The 24,574-nt window shown below is 45.1% G+C and overlaps 1 protein-coding gene across 1 annotated transcript in view; it reads right to left on the bottom strand.

Annotated features, from left to right (window-relative positions):
- The window catches only part of LOC147697825 (organic solute transporter subunit alpha-like), an 876,545-nt gene that overhangs the window by 248,388 nt on the left and 603,583 nt on the right, over nucleotides 1–24,574 (bottom strand). The window lies entirely within an intron of this gene.

Here is a 24,574-nt window from a genome sequence, read left to right as displayed (position 1 = left end):
CTTCATTTCACCTCATGCCTCTTCCTTCATCTACCCTACACTTTCTTTCTCTACATCTCAGCCGTGTGCATTCTTTTTCATTTGCGCTTTCTCCCTTTAAAGCCATTTTCCTCTTCCTCCGTCTTCCCCTGTTCTCTTCCTTTCTCCATCTTACTCTGAGACAAAGTTTGATAATAAAAAATAAAGCACTGCTTAATTTGTATAAGAATGGCTGCTGGTGCCAGAACACGCATATTTACGAGAGGTCTCGACATCGCCGCATTTACAAGCACCAAGGTCAATTTAGCTGCACTATCGAGCAGGGCAAGACGGGAGTAGAGGGAATAAAGTAACAATCCCCCACATCCCTACGCTTTCTTGACTCAATATAAAGAGAGAGCCTGATAAGCTGAAGCCTCATGCGGAATCCAGCCTGTAACATATAATGGCAACAAAAGGACTTTAAATGGTGCATAGGATACGCACGCTAGAAAAATACGAATACTGAATTGAGCGTGAAGGTTGTAAATATATGATCACATTTCTAATGGCGAAGTAGAGATATAACAAATAGACCTGTAAAGAGGACCTTGAAAGCTAATCAAAAGGCCCGGGTGACAAAGGAAAATAAATGACTGACATAAATAAAAAAAGAAGACATCTTGTTTTTAATAAAAGTTCAGTCCTGAGGAAGGTGTTTATACAACTTAAAGTTCAAGCACCGAAACGCTTCGACATAAGGACTCCATGTGATTTTTATTTCTTTTAAAAAATTGTGATATTTGTTTAATATTGTATAAATCTTGATGTTTTTTGCAAAATTTGTGCAACACATGTATGTGAATATCAATTATTTTTATTATGTAATGAAATGTGCAGGTTTAAAACACTGAATAGAGATTGAGCCCAACTGTGTATTGTACAATTTTAATTAAATGTTTTCCTACTAATAAATATGAGTACAAAGAGGAATTTATAGAGTCTTTGGATTATTAAAAATATATATATATATATATATTTTACATGTCCTGTCAAAAGTTGTTTGTGATTATCTGCAAAGTGTCCAATTTTCAATAGTTAATTGAAGAACACAGAAAGGAACCCCCTTTTGTTTTGCTGGTGCCAGAAGCCAGCAATCATTGCGATTAAATGTTGGTGAGAGAAATACCAAGGCTGCTAGTCTTAAATCCACTTTTTTAATCCACTACCAGATACTTTCTCTTTATCTCACTCTTACAGGTTCCTGCTTTCTTCCCCTGTGTGACAGGTTTGCCGTCTTTCTCTTCCTCCGTCACTCCCCTCTCTTACCCTCAGTAAATAAAATATCTGGTAGGAAAAAAGTGCTGGTCCCCAAAAATGAGTGCCAGAGGCTCTCACCGGCAACCTTCAGCTCACATTAAGCACTAAAAATATATCCTGGTCCCAGAAGTGTTGTACCTTTGTACCTAGCACCTTCAGTCATTGATAAAAATTAAGCACCAGCTGTAGGGGGCTAGACGCTAGAGTCACATACACAGAAATGTAAACAAGCACACATATACAGACAGATGCAAATACATAGTAAAAGCTAATAATAAAGAATATGTTTTCTATTTTACTGAAAATTTTGTGGTAGTGACTTATTAAGTACTCAGTCCTTCCCAAATGAGCAACACTGTCTGGACACTTTGAATCAAGTAGGGCGTAGCGCATCTTTGAAAACACAGCGGTGCTTCTAAACTAAGTCAACATTTTAAGATCTTTATGAGATCCCTATGAGCTATTCCCCTACAACAGAAAAGGCACATAAGCACTTGTCAGAAGCATTGTGTGCCTACAATAAAAAATGGAAGAACATCACATATTTTCCGCCCGACCCCTACCACCTCAACAACCTCTACAACCTCACAACAGACCCAATCAGCACACAACTCACCAGCATCCTCAACATATCCATCTCCACAGCAACCTTCCCGAACATATGGAAACACGTAGACAACAGAACCCCTCCTAAAGAAAGCCTCCGTCGACCCCAGCGTCCGATCTCCCTGCTCCCCTGTCCGGCCAAATTCTTCGAGAAAGGCATCAACCAGCAGCTCACTGAATTCCTGAAACAAAACCACCTACTGGGCCCCTGACAATCAGGAGTCCGTGTCAACCATAACACTGAGACCGCGCTGATAACCACCACAGATGACAGAAGAACACTCCTCGACTGCGGAGAAACTGTGTCCCTGATCCATCCTCGACCTCTCTGTGGCGTTCAACAACACTCTCACCAACAGACTCTATAACATAGGCATCCCAGGCTTGTCTCTCCGGCTGGTGCTCTCCTCCGTGGGGCCTCCCGGCCCAGGCCTGCGCTGTTTGCTCTGGCTGGCCAGATCCTAGCAGAAAAGCACAAATCGAAGAACGGTTGACCTTCACGGCACGGTGGGCCTCTCATACAGGGATTTGTTTTTGTTGTCTGTGGAAAGGCGGGAAATACAATCTAGAATTTGGACCTCAACTCTAGAATCCCGTCACAGGTCGATTAGACCTTTGTACCTGTCATAGAGTGTAGAAGGCAATCCTTTTCAACAAATCAATTCGGATCACTTCCATTTCCTTCCCCAAAGAACCACTGACAAAGGGTCAAGTTTGAAGATTTATTATAAAGCCAAAAGCAGTTGTGTATATAAACACCTCAGTAAAAGGTTCAGCAAATACACAGGTACTAATACAAACATAATCCTACGGAAAAATCTCAAACGACTGAGAAACAGCACTAATATGATTTCCGGGACCACTAAGCTTGCAATAATTGCTATGATCTGGGTCCTGGTAGGCATAGAAGAAAAGAAGAAATACATCAGGATAAGTCTGTCCCTACACTATACTAAGTGTCATCCCTACAACCGGATCTTCCCTAACAAAAAGGTGTCAGCCGTGGTGTCTTCCAAAGAAGTTCACTCACTCAGTTCGGACTTAGCCTCTTAAGTTCATCTCGCAAGCAGCTCTCTGCCCACCCAGCATCTTTCTTCGCCCTTGTGCGCTTCTACTCTACGCTCCTCCCGGGGTGCTGTCCCTAATACGAAACCCACAATTCAGTTGACACACCCCAAGAAACGCCCCCCTTGGAGAGTTGGATTTCAAACGGGTCGTCATCTTGATGTCTTCATCCTTGTTCGTTGAAAAACGGCCTTGGGTCCCACAGTCGTCTCCTCTTGAAGTTGCTTCCCTAAAATTCCACAACCACTCCTCCAGGCCTACAACTATCTTTCTAACTTTCATATACAATGGGCCCTTCTTTACTATCTTCGGCTTAACCTTGCACCTGCAAAGGAACGCACATAAATCGGTTCACGACATCATGCTACTTGCAATTAATTCTTTAAAGCAACCTTCTAGGAAAGAGGCAGTTCCATGATTTAAGATAGCAGTCACATTCCTGACTCGGCCTACACAACCCGTTATCCCCAGCTGGGCCTCTGCACGTTCCGCGATGTCACCCCTTAACTTTGGCAAACAGTTTTACTCATTAGGCCTGCATCATTATAGAAAAAGAAGAAAAATACATTTCCCAACTAAACACTTCTATGTCGTTTACATGAATACAGTAATGAATTACTAAGCATACATTGGAATATATGACGTTTCATTAAACACTCTTTAACTGGACTAGCATAAATTACACAAATACATTTCTAGATTGCATGACATTAATACTTCAAGAAACACGTTATATTACCGCTAGGGGAATTCTGATACACGTGTTCATAGCTTTGTGTCACACTTAAACATGATTATAAGTCTCCATATATGCGGGTGCGGATTACTTGTGAATATGATGCACCCCTACAATTTCTAATACAGTTTTGCGCTCTCTCAGTCCCCCCTTTGATGACCTGTGTCATCACCACCATCCCACATTCCTTAGGGTAGGGACCGAATTTTAAACAGCACTTTTTGCAACATTTCCTCGCCTGAGCATTTCCAAAGCTCTTAAGCTTCGGTATTGATTATCCTGTAACTCTTCCCTCTGTGCCTGCCCCCTCACTGCTCTATCCAACCTATTGGACCTATAGCATTTGTACAGTCTCATCAAACCCCATATTCCAATTACACAGGCTACTATGATGAGGAGGGGCTCCAGAATGTATTCAAGAAAACTCCTACCCAGGTTAGCAAACCAACTTCCAACACCTCCAAGACCCTTGCCAACCTTTTCCCATGTGTTCTCTTGTGTCAAATCATTAATCTCATAGTGGATAGCAGTAATGTTGCGTATATATTTCTCAAGAGGTTTTGAATTGTCTGGAATGTAAGTGCAACATTCCTGGACCTTCAAAAGTTTACAGACTCCGCCCTCTTTTGCTAATAGGACGTCTAAGGCAAGGCGGTTCTGCAAAACCATTGCCCTTATCAATTGCATTTCTCCCTCCACCAGCATTAGTGATCTAGCAGTACTGGCAGACAACCTATCTACAACTGTTGCCAATCTCCTAATCTTGACATCATTCAGTATTATCCCTAAAAGAGGGAATATAGCACCAAATACGTCTCCAATTACCTCATCATTGCTTACATCCCTTCTTCCTCTGGCTTGAGTTCCTCCCTCTATGATTTCTAGATCCTTAGTATGGTATATTTTGGGGAAGACAATTGCTAAATAACATGATCCGTACCAATTATCCGGTAGTTTCACGTATGCATTTCTTCCACAGACAAAATGTACATTCGGGATCACCTGCATTCCCTTCAAGAAATCCTTTGTATAGTATTCTATTTGGAAAGCATGTTCACAATTTACTTCTCCCACAAACACATTCTCATAGTAGGTTTTACCCCTGTATATACATAGTTTCCCTTTTTGCACTCGATCTAAAGCTATTGGACCATTACTACCCTTCCTTTTGTGTGACTTTTCCTCCTCGGTCCAATCTGTTTTCCATTGGCCCGAAGCCTTTAGGATCTTCTGCCTCCTATATCGATCATCCACCTGCCCTATAAACTTTTTCTCAATTTCTGACACTTTACAAGTCAAATTATTTCTTCGGGCATATGAAGTATCCAGCGTTCTCCAAGGAATGAAAAATTTCCTTAATCGATCTTCACTCTTATAATAATCCCATTTGTTCAAATGCTTATAATTTGGGACTTCTGGTAACACAACATCATAATTCGAAAAGAAATACTCAAAATGACTCCTGTCATAAAATAAACTAAGCAACAAACTACATGAAATTCCATATGTTAATGGCAAGTGATGGTATCTAATACCCTCATCTACTGAAGCAGGCAATTGCATACACACATAACAATCTTTCGCATCCATCGCGTCAATGTATTCATACAGCAATTTAGCATAAGCATTCTTCCCAAAGTTTCCTTTGGACAAATCAGCATGTAATCTACGGCTTTCTTCAGCTAGCAAAGCTTTCTCGGCTCCTATGTCTACCTCTTTATGGCTAGGAGTGGTAGGTCTAGAAGTTCCCTTGACCTCCACTTCCTGCTCCTGTGGTGCTAAATAAGAAACTAAAACTACAACAAATATAGAGAAAATCACTAACCCTAATAGTGTACCTATAATACATTTTGCCCTACGAGTCGGGTTCCCAGCCTCCATGGTCTCAGACAGTGTGATTCGATTTTAGCAGCAACACAAAGTCTTGGCAATATACAGTCTCTTGCTTGGCTTTATGAATTTTCTCGAACCACACCTAGAATGCAGAGGTTCCCTTTCAATTTTCATTGTCCATTTTGTGTTCAGGTGACCCTACCCTTCTCCGTCCTCTAAGGGATGTCCCTGAATTTCTTCTTCTTCCACTAGGCTCTAAGTATCTTCTATAGCTTATTTACAAAGTCTTTACTGCGCATCAATGATCAGGTTCTCTCCGAGTGCACAGAGTACGTAATCTAAAAGTTCCATATGAAGTATTATTGAATCACAGGCGGGAATTTCAGGACCAAATGTAGGAAAAGTCAATCTATTTAGGATCAAATCACTTATCTTGCTTAGGAAAGGGGGATTAGGAACGGTGATTGTCAGTAGGCCTTCTATTTCCAGTCCAGGCACCAACAGTATCACTTCCAATTTATAGTTCGGGGCCGTATCGGTCACCAGCACTGACCTCACCCTCCCGGATCTCAGTACACCTGGCATTTGTCAAAGGGTAGGTCCACTCCGGAGTGGCGTATCTTCTGCAAGGTACTCTCACCCTCCTTGATCTCCTTGGACCCTTCTCCTCTGACTCTTGGTCTCCTGGTTCCGGGTCTGATTCTTCGGATACAGGCGCAAGATCTTTTTCGGAGGTCAATCTCACGTTCAACCTTTTCCGCCTTTCGGGCCAACTTGCCTCCGTGCCCCTTACTCCTCTGACCCTTGTCGGCACAACTTGCTCATCTCGACCTTCAGCTTCTCCAGAGTTGGGATCACCCTCACAGCAGCTTTCCCATTCAGTGGCAGTTTCAGTATCACTGTCGCTGTGATCTCCCTCAGCTCGGTCGGAAGAGTTACCAGCTTCTTCAGACACCCCCACAGCTTGACTTGTCCCCTCTTGTGGATCTTCCTCCACAGCTGGACTTTCTTCTACGAGAGGAGCTGTTTCTTCCAGGGGTGCTGGGACTCTTCGGGTGTGGGAAGCGTGTATCCAGTTTGGCAGTCCACCACACTTCACTGCCGTGTTCGTCACCAGGATGACTTGGAACGGCCCTCGCCAGCGGACGTCCAAACAGCTCTTCCTCACGTGCTTCCATACTAGCACCCAGTCTCCGGGGCACAAGTCGTGACAGAGGTCTCTAGAAGTCGGGATTTCTGCCGTCTGCACCTGAAGGGACACAGAATGGATGACGTCAGATAATCCTTTGCAGTAATCAAGAATCAGATCATCTGTGATATTCAGCAAGGCCGCTGAGGGGACGGACGGTAGTCTCATAGCTCTTCCCATCAGCACCTCATGGGGTGAAAGTCCTGTTCTCCTGTCTGGTGTGCTACGCATGCTCATCAACACCAAAGGTAAGGCATCTGGCCATTTCAGAGATGTGGAAGAACACACTTTCGCCATTCGTGCCTTGAGCGTTCCATTAATTTGTTCCACTATGCCAGAAGCCTCTGGCCGATAGCTACAATGCAGTCTCTGATCAATATTCAGTGCAGAACAGAGCATCTTCACAACTTCACTGTTGAAATGTGTTCCTCTGTCCGATTCCAAAGAGGTCGGGACCCCGAATCTAGGTACTAACTCCCTCAACAATAATTTAGCTACTGTGAGTGTATCGCACCTACGAGTGGGATATGCCTCGACCCACCTGGAGAACACACATACAATGACCAAGACATATCTGAGGCTGTTACACTTTGGCATCTCAATGAAATCCAATTGCATTCTGTTGAAAGGCCCTCCAGACCTTCCCACGTGACTCAACGTAACTGGTGTCCTCTTCCCAACATTCATCTGTTGACACGTGACACACCTCTGACACACCGCTTCCGCAGCCGTTCGGAACTTAGGATTGTACCATGTCTGCCTAAATACTCGTATCATAGCATCTCTTCCCAAGTGTACAGAACCATGTATCTGGCGGGCCATTGGGCTCACTAGTTCATTCGGCAACACAGCTCTCCCATCTGCCGAAATCCACAAATCCAAATCCCCTTTCGTACAGCCAGAAGTCACCCACACTCTTTTCTCAAAATCTGACGCTTGTTCCTGCATCTTTCTCAATTCGTCCCAAGTGTCTGCCACTTCAAGTACCATGTTTAGCTCGGTCCCTCTTTGTATTCCCTCAACCACCTGGTCTGTGAAAGAGTAAGCTTGCTCGGCACAGTAACGTGCTACCTCATCCACATACCTGTTACCCAGGGACACAAAATCAGCACCTTTACTGTGTGCTGTGCATTTTACCACTGCAATTTCTGCGGGTCCCTGCAGAGCTTCCAGCAGTAACCGGACAAATTCTCCATTTCTGATAGGGGAACCTGACGATGTCATATAACCCCTTTGAGACCATAACTGGCCAAAGTCATGAACCACGCCAAACCCATATCTGCTGTCGGTGTATATGGTGATTCGAATCTTGTTGGCTGCCAGACAGGCACGCGTCAACGCTACTATCTCAGCTACCTGAGCGGAGTGTACTCCTTCCAAACAGGCAGCTTCGACTATTCCATGAATTGTGCAAACGGCAAAAGCCGCTCTCAACTGTCCAGCATTGTCCCTTATACATGAGCCATCTACAAAGAGAATATCATCTGGGTCTTCTAAAGGCTCATCAACAATGTCTGGTCGTGGTTTGGTGCATAGTTCAGTCACTTCAAGGCAGTCATGGTCTTCACAATCATCATCTAAACATTTGGCAATGGCATCAATGTAGCAGGGTTCAAAACCGAACATCTTTTTAGGGTTACATTCTCTGCAGCAAGTATAACCTGCTCATAACGTGTGAGCCTGTTGTTAGTCAGGTGCTGCGTTTTGGTCCCTGTCATTAACAATTCTACTGAATGCGGAACGTGTACCACCAATGGATGCCCCATCACAATACTCTCACAACGCTCAATGCTGACACCTGTTGCAGCAACGGATTTGAGACATCCGGGCAACGCTGGGGCTACTGGATCTAAAGTAGCCGAGAAATATGCAACTGGCCTACGGACACCTCCGTGATCTTGGGTCAAAACTGCTAACGCGCAGCCCTCTCGCTCGCAGCAAAACAGTGAAAACTATTTAGTGTAATCAGGCATTCCCAGGGCCGGAGCCTGACATAAGTCTTCTCTCAACGTTAGGAAAGCCATCATACAGTCTGTGTCCCATGGTACCGGATCACTCACGTCCTTGAGCGTCAGTTTCTGTAAAGGCTTCGCTTTCAGTGAGAAGTTGGCAATCCACTGTCGACAGTAGCCAATCATTCCCAGGAACATTCTAACCTCTCTTTGTGTGGTAGGCACCATCATTTTCATTATTGCCTCTATTCTGTCTGGGGACACTTTTCTTATTCCCTTCTCTATCCTGTGTCCCAAATACTGTACTTCTGGAAGACAGTATTGTAACTTGCTAGGAGATACCTTGTGACCATTCTCTGCCAGATGGTTCAACAACGCAATGGTGTCTATTCTATGACGCAACAAGGAGGTCGTCTATGTACTGTACAAGAACCGAGTTCTGGGGCAGTACTAGACTTTCAAGATTCTTCTTCAATAATTGATTAAAGATCGATGGACTTTCTGTATACCCCTGTGGGATACGACACCATGTTAATACACGGTTTTCCAGCTTAAAAGCGAAAAGAAATTGGCTCTCTTCATGTAACGGGATAGAGAAAAATGCCTGACACAAATCGATCACAGTGAACCACTCAGCCTGTGCTGGAATCTGAAACAGTATCACTGAAGGATTCGGTACCACTGGACAGCATGGAACAACAATGTCGTTTATTTTTCGTAAATCCTGCACAATCCTAAACTTCCCGCTAGGCTTTTGCAAGCCCATAATCGGAGAGTTACACGGACTGCCCATTATTTCTTTCAGGATTCCTTGTTTAATCATTGACTCAATCACAGGTTTTATTCCCACAATTGTTTCTGGGGTCAACTTGTACTGAGGTGTTCTTGGGAATTCTGCATCTCGCCTTACTTGTATTCTGACTGGCTCTACGCCTTTAATTAGACCAATCTCTTCTCCTGTAAAATCCCAAACCTCCTGTCTGACTGTTTCCCTCAAGTCCCAGGGGAGTTCCTCTACTGTTAGTGCAGGATACAATTCTATACACAGACGTGTGTTTGCGACCTTAAAGGCGGCATCATCGTCATTTGTCTCCAACTCTACTCCCTTTGGTGTACAATAGATGGTGCAGTTGAGTTTGCACAACAGGTCCCTTCCTAACAGACACACAGGACTAGAATCACATACCACGAATTGATGGTTGTCACGGAAGTTTCCTATTTTCACTGGAACTGGCTCGGTCAGGGGATTCGTCATCTTCCTATTCGCTACTCCCACAACTTGAATGGTCTGACCTGACAGAGGCAGGTTAGGAACCACTGCTGACCGCACAGTAGAACGAGTCGCACCCGTGTCCACCAGAAAGGTAGTGGGGTGTCCAGCTACCTCCGCATCTACAAAGGGTCCTCTCTGGTCTATCTCTAAGGCCGCTCCTAAGGTGCATTCTTCCTCCCCTTCCAGACACCTTCCTGTTACTGGGTTGAAAGCATAGTATTCATCTCCATCTATCAGGAGGGGCATCTGCTGGTATATCCTATTTCCTGCTCCGATCTTCGGTGGCTGGGGAAAAGGGGGTTCAAGGAGCAGAAGTCCCCCCTTTTGCCACTTTGAGCTTGACTATTGTGGACCTCGGAGTTTGGGGAGTCTGGCTCTCCTCCTCCTCCTGTACTTGATTCTCTGGGTTATGGGGACACTCACGCCTCCAGTGCCCGATCTCGTGACACTGATGACACCTTGTTGTCTTTTTCAGAGTCGCCAGATCCACCCTTGGCCTTGAGCCATCCTCACTGTCCCTTTTCTGGCTGTTCGATCTTCTCCCCAGCGTTCCACTTCCTGACTGACCCTGTCCTCCCGATTGCATTTGGACTAGCATCAGTTTATCTTTACGCTTCTTAGTCTTAGAGTCTATCTCATCACTGCAGTATCTCGCGTATCTCAGAATCTCATCTAGAGGCTTGTTTTGCCAGCAAATCAGATGTTGCTGTATCATTAGACAGATCTCGGGTCTCAAGCCCAAAACAAACTTGGACACAAACTGTCCCATATCCTTCGGATCCATCACATCCAGACCACTGCACTGTTTGAATATCTGTAGCAGTCTCTCATAATACTCATGAACTGTCTCCTTTGGTTCTTGTCTAGTTCGATCTATTTTCACCCAATCTATGTCTTGTGCTGGCACCTTGGTTTTCAGCCACATAATCACTTGTTCATATTTTACCATCACTCTTGGTGAAGGTCCATTCGTGTGTGCATCCCGTTCTGGTTCCTCTGTGGGCCACTCAACACTGACCTTGCACGCTACCCACAGATCTCCCGGAACCACAATGTCGAACAGTGTGTTCAGATCGACCCACAGTACTTTTGAGATTTTGACAAACCTCTCTACCTGTTTGTACCATTCCACTGGGTTTTCTCTCAATTTTGGAAAAGTGTTCGTAAAGGCAGCCAAATCCCCCCTACTCCAGGGTACGTGCACATATCCTCCATGGGCTACCTCCCTCAAGGGGTATGCCTCTGCATGCATTAGCCCCGTTCCTGTGGGAGTCTCTATGGTGCTTCGTCTAACACTTTTCTTTCTCAACCACTTTTCCTCCCACTTGTCCAATTGGACCCTAATTCGAATTCCCACTACTAGTTCTCTGATGTGGGTTTTTAAACCGATTACTCTTTTCTCGTCAAGGTCTTGGTCTGTATACTGCAACCTATGGCCGCCTTGGAACGCCTTTGTTCTGGTCAAGTCCACTGAATATTTTTTCGCTAATTCTGTTAGTTTCTCGTGAGCTGCCCTAGCTCAACGAGTAACATCCTTCGCGACAAACAACAGTTCATCTGGATCGTAAAGTTCTATTCTTTCTAGAGGGATTGTACCTTCCACTATCTCATCTACTTCCAACTTCAGTCTTAGTACATCTATTCTCCTGGCCTTTATCACTGCTCTCAATGTGCCTTGGCTAGAAGTTTCGCTTGGGTCTTTCCCTTTACATTCCTGACTCACTCTTCTGTCTTCCTCAGGGGTGTTATGGGGAACACTCCCTCTCTCCCATCTTTCACAGTCCCATTCTTGTCGCCTTTCTGTAGTTCCAGGGGTAAACGTACCTCTATTTTCCTCACTCCCACGGTCCCCATCTTGTCTACTTCCATTTGACCTGCAATGGGATATTTCCCTGTTCTCTGAACCCCACTGTCGGCAATCGTCCCTTGACCTGTCGCTCTGGTTATCCGCAACCGTCTCCCAGGTTCTCAAATCTGGCCTCAATTCTCTAATGAGCCGGGCCGTGGTCCTCTCAGATCCATTGGTCCTCTTAAGCCCCCTTGTTCTCTTGAGGAGTCTGCCGATGCTGCCAAAGGGGTGCTCCTTTCTATCGGTCTGGACCATTGATTCCACTCATTCACCACGTTGTCCCTAATTTCACTGGCGTTTCTTTCCCTGTCCATTTGTGGCAGATTCTCGCTTTGGGTCTGTTCTGGGTTGTACACTGACACTATAGGACCTATGGTAACGGGTACTGTAAGGGCATCTGGTAACCTCTGAGCATTGGCCCCCTCCTCACAGTGTACCTTCTGTACTGTGAATCTTCCCACTACTCTTGCTTCCGGGGCCAGTTGAGGTACCTCGCTTTCCACCGTGACGGCCCTGTTCCCTACCGGACCTAAGTCACTTTCTCTTAGAATCCCACCGTCCACTGCCGATGTTCCCCTTTCTGTTGGTGGTGGTGAGGTCCCTTCTACTTCTGGATTATATGGAGGTGGTCTGTCCGATAATAGCCTCTCTATCAGACTATCTTCCGTTTCACTGTCATCGTCTTCTGTATTCCTTTTCTGTGCTTCCTTCTCACTAACCAACAATGGGTACAACCTATCCCCTTCTATGGTTTGTACTCTCCATCTCTTGGCTAGTGCGTCCCACCTCGCGTCCTGTACTGCTCTAACTGATCTATTCACTCTTTCTTGTCTTCTGTCCCTGTTTTTTTCGTGGGCTGCCCTGATCCATGCATTTAACGCTTCGAACTGTGTTGGCCTAGGCAAAGGTCGCAAGGAAGACATAATCGCTTTGAGCTGATACAACACCTCTAACCTGAACGTCCCGTACTTAGGAAACGTTAGTTCCTCATTCCCCTCAGTCATATTACGCCAGTTCTCAAGCCACACTATAGTGTGTAACCCAACGTTTGTAGCCATGTAGTGAGCTGGCGTATCCTCGGGTGGAGCGTCTTCCCCACCCCGAGGTTCTAAACTCTTCTCTCCGGAAAAACAACTTCGCAATCCTTTAAAACATTTCATGATGAAATCCACAACAATGTCTTATTTACTACTTTAGTTCGTTTCCCGATGACAATCCACCAATCCCAGCGCGGCTTTACTCTGAGCGTCCTATCTTAGCGCGGCTCTTCGCTGACGTCACTCGCTTCCCGCTAACCGCCCTGTCTCAGCGCGGCTTCACTTTAACCGTCCTATCCCAGCGCTGCGCTTCCTGACGTCACTCTCCTCCGTTTGCAGCAGTTCCCCTCCTTTCTCCGCTCGTCTCTTGGTCATGCATGCGTCCCAATCATACACTTTGAAATGATCACTTCCGACCAAGTAATCACTTCTCTGACTGTACGTCCACAGTCTAACTGTAATTGTCACCGACTGGCAAATGTCTGTCTGATTAAAGAGCAAACAATCGCCTCTCTGATAGGTTTCATACACACGGTAACTTCCGACCAGCGTCCGTTACCCACGCATTCACACATTCATTCCCCCTATCTCGGTCCTACGGGAAATCAATGGTACCTCATGATCCCCTTTCAATGGTCGACAATTACTGTGAGTGTTCGATACACCCGAACCACTTAAACTCTCCTTGAGCCTAAGATTTTCACCGGTTGCGCGCGCTCACAACCTGATCTCCTTTCACACTACAGGCATTCAATCTCCGCTAGACAATACAACACAACAACACAATACACACCGCAATCTAACACGCATGACCCTTTTTATACTCACACTCTTACGACCTGCTGCTTTCTGCCGCACCGTCACTTCTCGTCATCTTCCGTGGATCGCCATTCTCCGTCCGCTGCTCTATGGACGCACATCTTCGGATGTCTATGAGCCTTGGGGAAATCTTAACCTATGTGGATTACCTTCACTCCAGAAGATAAACCATCCTACTCTGCTACCAACTGGAAAGGCGGGAAATACAATCTAGAATTTGGACCTCAACTCTAGAATCCCGTCACAGGTCGATTAGACCTTTGTACCTGTCATAGAGTGTAGAAGGCAATCCTTTTCAACAAATCAATTCGGATCACTTCCATTTCCTTCCCCAAAGAACCACTAACAAAGGGTCAAGTTTGAAGATTTATTATAAAGCCAAAAGCAGTTGTGTATATAAACACCTCAGTAAAAGGTTCAGCAAATACACAGGTACTAATACAAACATAATCCTACAGAAAAATCTCAAACGACTGAGAAACAGCACTAATATGATTTCCAGGACCACTAAGCTTGCAATAATTGCTATGATCTGGGTCCTGGTAGGCATAGAAGAAAAGAAGAAATACATCAGGATAAGTCTGTCCCTACACTATACTAAGTGTCATCCCTACAACCGGATCTTCCCTAACAAAAAGGTGTCAGCCGTGGTGACTTCCAAAGAAGTTCACTCACTCAGTTCGGACTTAGCCTCTTAAGTTCATCTCGCAAGCAGCTCTCTGCCTACCCAGCATCTTTTTTGGCCTTGTGCGCTTCTACTCTACGCTCCTCCCGGGGTGCTGTCCCTAATACGAAACCCACAATTCAGTTGACACACCCCAAGAAACGCCCCCCTTGGAAAGTTGGATTTCAAACGGGTCGTCATCTTGATGTCTTCATCCTTGTTCGTTGAAAAACGTCCTTGGGTCCCACAGTCGTCTCCTCTTGAAGTTGCTTCCCTAAAATTCCACAACCACTCCTCCAGGCCTACAACTATCTTTCTAACTTTCATATACAATGGGCCCTTCTTTACTATCTTCGGCTTAACCTTGCACCTGCAAAGGAACGCACATAAATCGGTTCACGACATCATGCTACTTGCAATTAATTCTTTAAAGCAACCTTCTAGGAAAGAGGCAGTTCCATGATTTAAGATAGCAGTCACATTCCTGACTCGGCCTACACAACCCGTTATCCCCAGCTGGGCCTCTGCACGTTTCGAGATGTCACCCCTTAACTTTGGCAAACAGTTTTACTCATTAGGCCTGCATCATTATAGAAAAAGAAAAAGCATACATTTCCCAACTAAACACTTCTATGTCGTTTACATGAATACAGTAATGAATTACTAAGCATACATTGGAATATATGCCGTTTCTTTAAACACTCTTTAACTGGACTAGCATAAATTACACAAATACATTTCTAGATTGCATGACATTAATACTTCAAGAAACACGTTATATTACCGCTAGGGGAATTCTGATACATGTGTTCATAGCTTTGTGTCACACTTAAACATGATTATAAGCCTCCATATATGCGGGTGCGGATTACTTGTGAATATGATGCACCCCTACAATTTCTAATACAGTTTTGCGCTCTCTCATCTGTGTGGAAGTTTTGGTGGTTGTTGCAGTTTTTTTGTTGTGGTTTTGCATTTTTGGTTCCATGGTGGGATGTGGGTTTGTGGGAGAGTAGGGTGGGAGGTTGTTTGGTTGCCTCGGGTTGTGGAGCGCTCAGATGTCCTTCGGGATCGGGTTCGCGCGGTGTAGAACTTTATAAATAAATAAATCAATATAAAACTTTATGAATAAATAAACTCCATAATTTTCCCTAATGGCGAAAAACAATCTGAAGATGGAGTCGATGCCTATGTGCACTATGCTCCACAGGAGGAGTCATCTATCAAACAAGACTCTTCTAGGAAAGCAACAAAGTGTAATCATCCGGGCTCACCACCAGATGGGGATCTATGCACTAGTGTGTGAATCTGCAGCCCTACATGCCAAGAACAGATGCATACTGATAAGTAGCATTTTCCTTTCTAAATGCATGTTTGCTTGTATTTGGTGATTATTTTAGAATCCAAAGTCTGAGCTGACTCCTCTCTTTGACTTGTCAGCACCTCCTGGATCTCCCATGGTTCCTCCTGCAATACAAATAAAGATATTCCCTTCTAGGCATTCCACTCCAAGAATGTGATTGGAAAAAGGTATCCATAGAGTGGTCGCTTTTGAAGTCTTTATTTTTCTTTTCTCATATAAATATAGGCATGGCAAGAATACCAACCGCTAGCAGCACTCCTACCCATCTGGTTGATATGGAATTAGTAGTACAATGATTCTACTTCACCTGGGTGAAACGAGATTTCATGCCTGTCTCCTAGGAGATTCTGAACAGGAGAAGCAGCTCCCCAGCCCCCACCCACAGGCCAGCAGACCATTGGCTATTCAGCTACGAGGCAACTCTGAGCCCTCCCCTCACACTTGCCCATGACCCTTAAGGCTTTGCTTGGTGCACCCCAAATCATTTAGGTTGGGAAGTTGTTTTATTGCCTCAGGTTGTGGGGCGCTCTGATGTCCTTCGGGATCAAGTTCGGATTAAAATTCTCCTCCATCTTGTGAGTTGCAGCCTACCTGTGGCCCAGATTGCAGTGAGCAGAGTCCAGGAAGTGGTAAGGAGACAGACTAGTGCTGTCTCTTCCCCAAAACAAAAGTTGTTAAAAAACAATTTTCCCTTTCTGCGATTACTGTCTTTGCCTGTGGTTGTTGCAGTTTAAAATTGTAGTTTTAACCATCCTGTGATTGCATATTTTATCACCTGTTTTGTGTTTTAAACTTGTGGTTTTCCCTGCCCATGATTGCTTCCATTTAACGTGTTGAATTGTGGGATTTGCAGTCCAAACTTTGTAGTTTATCCCTCTCTTGTTAACAATTCAGTTTTCCCTCCAAATTTCTCCTTTGCTCTGTGCTAAGACCTGTATGTTAGAACAGCGCACCCCCAGCCACCATTTTGTGTTCACAAGCCAGTGAAAGCAGCCCCCCTGGCTCCCCCCAGCAAGAGGGATATTCTACATCAGAGGGTGCTTATTTATTTATTTATGGAGTTTTGTATGGCTCAGGCTTGGTCCAGAGGGATGTCGGAGCGCTTTGCAGTTTGGGGCGGTTGGATAGCTTCCCACCCTGTTCCCCTGTGGGCTCACATCCCACTATGGGTGCAGGATTGGAACAAAAAAAGTTTAATAACTATATAAAACTTAATAAATACATAAATAAAGTACAATTTTTACACAGATAATGAAGGCGAGGGCAGGTGTTGTGCCAGGAATGCATGCATCACACACATACGAGGTAAATGTAAACATAATGACATTGATGGTGCAGAATGTCGACTTTGGGTAGGTGATATTGATGTAGAAAATATCGAGGTGTTTGATACTGTTTGCAAAGGCATGGATGTAAAAAATATCGAGATGTTTGGTGTCGTTTTGCAAAAATATAGATTTTATTTATTTATAAAGTTTTATGTGGCGCGGGCTTGGTCCCGAGGGATGTCGGAGCGCTTTGCAAATTGAGGCAATTGGATGGCTTCCCACCCTATTCCCCTCACCGTCACCTAAAAACGTTTGCATATTAGAATTAAAAGGACACATTTTAAAGCCATTAATGGTTAAATGATATGGTACGTTGTGGGTCTTTGCAGGAACTTATCTAGAGACTTCCTGTTAAAAATATCGATTTTGTATTAATGTAATTATGTTTGTATTTGTTTTGTATGTTTGTGATGCATGTGTTTTTGGTGTAGGATTTGTTTTTGTTATCTGTGTAAACATTTTAGTAGTTGTTACAGTTTTTTGTTCTAGTTTTGCATTTTTGGCTCCATGGTGGGATGTGGGTTGTGGGTGAATAGGGTGGGAGCTTGTTTGGTTGACTCGGATTGTGAAGCGCTCTGGTGTCCTTCGGGATCAATTTCGCGCTGTGTAAAACTTTATAAATAAATAAATCCTCATGGCTAAATTCACTTTAACTCTTTTTTTCCATCGTAATTCTTTTTTCCTATTATGTTGTTCTTTGTATATTTATCTTGCCTTCTAATTATGATCTGTAAAGCGTGCTGATACTCGCAAGAGTCTTGTTCGCGTGATATAAAACCTTCAAAAAACCAAAAAAAAGCAAGTGGAGTGCCTCCTTCCTTACAGGACGCACACATAGCATTCAACTGCCTCACTTCACTTATGTAACCAAACACATCATATGCGGCATTTCACAAGGATCCTCCCTCAGCCCCACCCTGTTCAACATCTACATGACCCCCCCCCCCCCCCCCCCCCCCCCCGGAGATGTCATGAGATTCCACAGATTCAACATACTCTCCAATGCAGATGACACTAAACTGATCCTCTCACTCAAGGGTGACCCCTCCAACACCAAAGCCAACTTCTGCAATGCCATGACCAACGTAGCCAAATGGATGAGAGACAACTGCCTCCAACTCAACTCTGACAAGACTGAAGTACTGATCTTTAGGAGAACACCTGCGCATGGGTCCACAGCTGGTGGCCTGCAGAACTCAGACCTACACCTTTGCTGACCGACCATGCACACAAACTCAGCATCATCCTCAACAGCTAACTGACACTGAAGTGACAAGTCAGTGCAGTCACCTCCTCCTGCTTCCACACACTTCGCATGCTCTATAGGATCTTCAGATGGATCGCAACCAACACTAGAAAGACCGTCACTCAGGCCCTTGTCACCAGCCACCTCGACTATGGCAACACCCTCTACACTGGCATCCCCACTCAGCTCCTCACAAGACTCCAGACCACACAATACGCTGCAGCCAGACTCATCCTGGACCTCCATAAACGAACCCACCTTGCCCCCACCTAAGAGACCTCTAATGGCTCCCCATCCAGAAGAGATGCCAGTTCAGGATCTTTATGCATGCCTACAAAGCCTACATGACTTTGGGCCTGTCCACATCACCTGTTAACTGAACTTCCACCAACCCTTCAGACACCTGCACTCCTCTTAACTCGCCCTTGAACACACACCCCGCATCCATCGCAGCCGCAGCGGTGCCCTCTTCTTCTACATTGCTGCCAAGACCTGGAATGACCTGCCCCTTCAGCTCCGCACAGCCTCGCTGCTGGCAGACTTCAGAAAAAGACTCAAAGACTCTTCAACAAAGACACAGCACCCAGATACCCCTAGAGTTCACAGTGTTGTGATTTACAAATGTTGTTTGATTTAATTTCATTTGATATTTTTGGTGACAGTTTTAAATCATGCCTATTGCAAATATTATGCCACCGCAAAATGCACATTACGTTATAGCTCATGAGCCAGATGAAATAAGGACATAATTCATCTCATGGTAGAAAATATAATGGCTAAAATGACTGAATGAGAAGCGCACTGAGCAGTATTGATTATAGAGGGAACAAAATACAATCAACAACGAAAATGTGCCAACACTGTAAAGGGCCAATGGCACTGTAGTTGGATTGTGGCTTTCACGAACAAGGGAAACTCCTCTCATCACCCTCGTTGGCTTGGTTTAGCATCAGAGGTGTTATGGTTGTGCACCTGAGTGTAGCTACCAGTGACACCAAGGGCCAAAGGGTTAGTTGGCTCAGTCTACCATGTACCAGCTGCAGTTAGTATGGTACTGAAGGCCTTCATGGGCCGGACTTGCTGTCTACTCTTCCCTGTGTGGAGCAAGGCAAGCCACAGGCTTAAAAAAGTGCACTTTGAGCAGTGTAGATGATCCTATTACAATGTGACAGTCTGCTGCTTAAACAAACTTTGTGTAAAATCAGCTACAGCGATTGTCTCAATTTGTGTTAAACAATTATTTAGGAACAGTTGATAAAAAATATGCAATATTTTTTATGTGCTTCATTTTGTATTTTTAGTGTCTATACCTCTAGGCATGAAAATACCAGTCAGGCCGACGAAATAGTCATCAGGCCCATGCATGAGTGCCTCATCCAGTCCAGCTTTTTTCCCGTTGCATCCTGGGATTTGTAGTCCTTTTGATTGTATTATAAAGTAAAATCAGAACATTGAATGATTTGGCTAGATCCGGGCCTAACTGGCCTACTGGTCACCTGGCATTTGGGTGGAATGGCAGGGTGGGGGGCGTTAGGAAAGGGGCTGGCAGGTAGTGGTACCCAGCAACAAAACCGCCTCCCACTGCAGTGAAACCGGCCCCCACCAAGTCCGCCCACAGAAACGCACAGTAACCAGCCTGGCCTTGGACTGGATAAGCTACTCACATCAAGCACTGGGAGCCATGGGACCTCTCTGACCCCATGCTCTCTAAGGCAGAGTGTGAGAATGTTGGCCTGGTATATGATGTCCACTAATTAAAGTGGGCACCTTGCACCAGTCTGAACAACCCTTATGGTGATTTAAGAGTTCAAAGATAATCTTATGAAAGCTATCCAAGTGGTAGCTGTGGAGAGCAGCTTTCAGGCTTAGTCTTGAAGGAATGTTAAGCAGCTTGTTTTACCAGAATGCAATCTTATTGTATTGGTTTAATGAAAGGAGAAACACACAGTATTTATAAGAATATATATTTATTATTATAACACCTTAAATACCTCACAGTATCTGCTACACACAGAAAAACACAAAGCACACAATAATTTAGCACAGAAACAATCGAAAGTAGCACTAATACACAGTGGGCTCCAGGGGGGGACCAAACCATATAATAAAATTAAGTTGTGACAACGCAGCCCCTACCCCCAACTCCGATGCATCTGTTCGGACAATGAATTGTTTGGAATAGTCAGGACTCTGCAGAATGGGAGCTGTGCACATGGCCTGCTTGAGATCATCAAACGCCTCCTGACAGCTAACTGTCCACTGAACTTTCTTGGGTATTCTTTTTGAGATAAAACATTCAAGGGAGTCACTATAAACCCCATATAATTTTTCAAACCTCCTGTAGTAACCAGTCAGGCCCAAGAAAGCTCTGACCTGAGTCTGGGTAGTGGGAGCAATCCAGTACATGATGGTCTGTATTTTGCTTTGCAATTGTTGAACCTGGCCTCCACCCACAAATTGGCCGAGGTACACAACCTTACTCTGCCCTATCTGGCACTTGGTGGCCTTGATAATAAGGCCTGCTTTCTGAAGAGCCTCCAAAACATTCTTCAGGTGGACCAGGTAATCCTCCCAGGTTGAGCTAAAGACAGCTATTACATCAAGATATGCTGCACTGTAGGCATCTAGGCCTGTAAGAACTGTGTTCACCAACCTTTGGAATGTGATAGGTGCATTCTTCAAATCAAAGGGCATCACAATAAATTGAGAATGCCCACAAGGGTATGAGAATGCTGTTTTTGGTTGGCATCCTCAGCTAGTCTGATTTGGCAATATCCAGTAGAGAAGTCAAATGTGCTCAAGAACTTGGCTGAGGCCAAAGTGTCAATGAGTTCATTTACCCTAGGAATAGGGTGAGCATCAGTCCTAGTGACTGCATTGAGCCCCCTGTAGTCCACACGAAACCTAATTTCTCTTTTACCACCCTGGGTATGAGGTGTGGGTACCAGGACCACTTGACTAGCCCAAGGGCTATCTGAGGGCTCACTCACTCCCAATTCCAGCATCTTTTGGACTTCAGTCCTGATGCAATCTCTGACATGGTCAGGCTGCCGTAAAATCTTATTTTTAACAGGTAGGCTCTCACCTGTGTCCACTTCAGGGGTACACCAATTGGTCTGACTAAGGGCCAAAGAAAACATGTGCCTGTATTGATTGAGAACCTTCCTGCAATCAATCTGCTGTTGCTCAGTAAGGCTGCCTGCCAAGGCTCCACCATCAACTGAGCCATCATCAGGGTTCTGTGAGAGGAGGTTAGGGTTTGGGTCACTCACTTCCTCCTGTCCCTCATCAGTAGCCATGAGCAAGCCCATGCTTGCTCTGTCCACATAGGGGTTGAATCTGTTTACATGGAGCACCCTGTGGGGGCTTCTAGGAGTTCCAAGGTCCACCAAGTAGGTGACCTCTCCCTTCTGCTCAAGAATAGTATGGGGCCCACTCCATTTGTCGTGGAGAGCTGCTGGGGCCACAGGCTCCACCACCCATACTTTCTGCCCTGACTGAGGCCCTGACCGAAAAAACAGTCAGTACAGCCTTTTGGTGATGCCAAGCTTTCTGCAATTCTTGACTTGCCTCAAGGTTTTTGCTGGCCTTCTTCGTGTACTCAGCCATCCTGGAGTGGAGAGCAAGTACACACTCCACTATGTCTTGCTTGGGAAGTTTGAGAGGTAACTCCCATTCCTCCTTCACCAAACACAAGGGAACCCTAACTGGATGCCCAAACAAAAGTTCAAAAGGGCTGTATCCAACCCCCTTTTGTGGGACCTCTCTGTAGGCAAAGAGAAGGCAGGGCAACAGGACATCCCATTTTTGCCTAAGCTTTTCTGGAAGGCCAATGATCATGCCCTTTAGGATTTTGTTGAACCTTTCCACTCACCCATTGCATTGTGTGTGATAGGGTGTGGTGAATTTGTAATTTTCCTCACACTCCTTCCACATTTCAGTGATGTATCTAGACAAGAAGTTTGTATCTCTGTCAGTTAAGACCTCCTTAGGGAAACCCACTCCGGAAAAAATTCACAGGAGGGTCCTGGCCACCACAAGAGCTGTGGTGGTTCTAAGGGGTATAGCCGCTGGAAACCTCTAGAATGTAACTGTGTCCAGTTGCAGTTGGAGGGTTCATGGGACCAATTATATCAATCCCAGCCCTCTCAATGGGGAACCCCCACCACAGTTAGTGGTATTAGGGGGGCCTTTGTGACACAACTTGACTTACCACTGGCGTGGCAGGTAGTACAGGAGCGACAAAACTTCTTTGTGTCTTCTGACATGTGAGGCCAGTGAAAGTGAGGGACAAGCCTGTCCCAAGTCTTACTTTGGCCTAGGTGCCCCGCTAAGGGAATGTCATGTGCCAAGGTGAGTAGGTAGTCCTTAAACTTTAGAGGTATGACCAACCTCCTGGTGGCACCAGGCCTGGGGTCTCTACCCTGTGAGTAAAGGAGACCCTAATCCCATTAGATCCTGTGGAACCCACTGACGCTCCCAGCAGCCTCAGTAGTAGCTTGCTGTCTGAGATGTTCAAGAGAGGGGCAGGTTTGCTGCTCCTGGCTCAGCTCTGCCCTGGAAGGGCCCCCTGTCCCCAACAACTCAACATGATCAAGTTCCAGTTCATCTGAGACAGTTCCTTCACAGGAACTGGAATCATCTCCCTCAAAGATATGGATCCTCTCTCTGAGCCGGGGGGAAGATACAGCCTTACCCCTCTTGCTCCTACACTCGGAAGGCACATGGTCCATTTTTTCAGAATCTAGGGCCTGTTCAGTAGACAACAGTTTGGCCTGACCTGGTCACAGCAAACACAACTGCAGAGATGCCCAGCATTGCTGCATGCGTCATTAATTGCATTTCAGCCCAAGCTGAAGTTTCCAAATCATTGCCCAATAAGCATTCCACTGGAAGGTCTGAGCTAACCACAACTTTCTGTTGGCCAGTTACCCCTCCCCAGCTGAAATTAACAACTGCCAAGGAATGATCAGTCCTGACATTGTGAGGTCACTTGGTACATCTCACCAAGTATGATCTCATCAGGGTCCACAAGATCTTTTGTCACGAAAGTGACACTTGCACCTGTGTCCCTGTATGCCACTTCATCCTTACCATGAATCAAAGGCTTTTTCCTGTATTTGCCCAAGTTACTGGGACTGACAAATAAGGTGGCAGTAACCTTGCCACCATCACAGACTAACACAGCCTGAGCTGGAGTTCTGATTAGGCAAGAACCTACCTCAGAGCCCAAGGTTAACCCTACTAATCCCTTGTTTCCTGTACTACCACCTGTGCTTGTCAGGAATCACGATCGACAGCCACTGCCAGGCATCGGGTGAATATGCCGGAGCGCTGCGAAACTACATTTCCCAGCAACAGCGTACATCTGACGTCAGTTGCACCATCGTGCGTGATGTTCAGCAGCGCGGCAAAGAAGGAGAACCGTCAGGAGAAGCTGCCAATTTTTCAAGATTTCCTGACGATTGGTGGCCGTGTTTCTTGGCAGGCCATTTGGTATTCCTGGCCGGGTAAGGGTGCCTTGCGGCACCGCTTAGTTTTCTTTGTACATTTTTCCGTAGAGTTCTTGCTTCGAACTCTCTCTGAGTGTTGTTTCAGTGTGGCTCATATTTGCATAGTTTCCTGCGCTGGCGAATCCTTTTGCTTTGGTTGCTCATGCAGGGAATATTATTGCTTTGTTGATGTTGCATAAACCTTTGCTCATTATTTACAAATACCTAAACCTGTTGGGGGCATTCTTTATTACTTCCCTGTTGGCGAGTCCGATGCAGTGAGTGGTGCAGGGGAGTATATTTTGCCTCATTTGGAAATCTGGCTTTGGTGCAGACAGAGAGGGATTTCTAACTCTATTAACTATTGTTTGCTACATCATACATGGTATACTTTATTTTTGTCTGACTGAGGACGTGGTTAATACCACATATTGTATTTCTCTGGATGTGCTATCTTGGTCCACAGTATTAAGAATTTACTCTGACTATTACCACGATGATATAAAACATTATTGCTTGCTTTATTACAATGAACCTTTCTACTAGGAACATTGATTCACTATTTGGCCATGTTTGTGTTTACCTATCAACAGGGGTGGTCAACAGTAGGTGGTTCTTCCTAAGGAAGTTTCCGGACATCTTGCACTGATACCAAGGGTAGGTATAGAAATCTGGGGTTATCTACATCACATACTACAGGGATGTTTAGTATAGATGGAGAATAGAAAGTTTATGAATTCTTCTGTCTTGTTCTTTTCAGTATACAGTGTAAAGAATGAGGTCACCTGCTCACCTTCCCTGTCAGCAAGAACGCATTTTCTTTTCTTACAGGTTAGATTAAAGG

The sequence above is a fragment of the Lissotriton vulgaris genome, chromosome 8 (assembly GCF_964263255.1).
Source record: "Lissotriton vulgaris chromosome 8, aLisVul1.2, whole genome shotgun sequence".
In the NCBI taxonomy this organism is placed as follows: domain Eukaryota; kingdom Metazoa; phylum Chordata; class Amphibia; order Caudata; family Salamandridae; genus Lissotriton; species Lissotriton vulgaris.
Note: the sequence above shows the minus strand (reverse complement) of the source record. Positions and strands in the feature narration are given on the sequence as shown.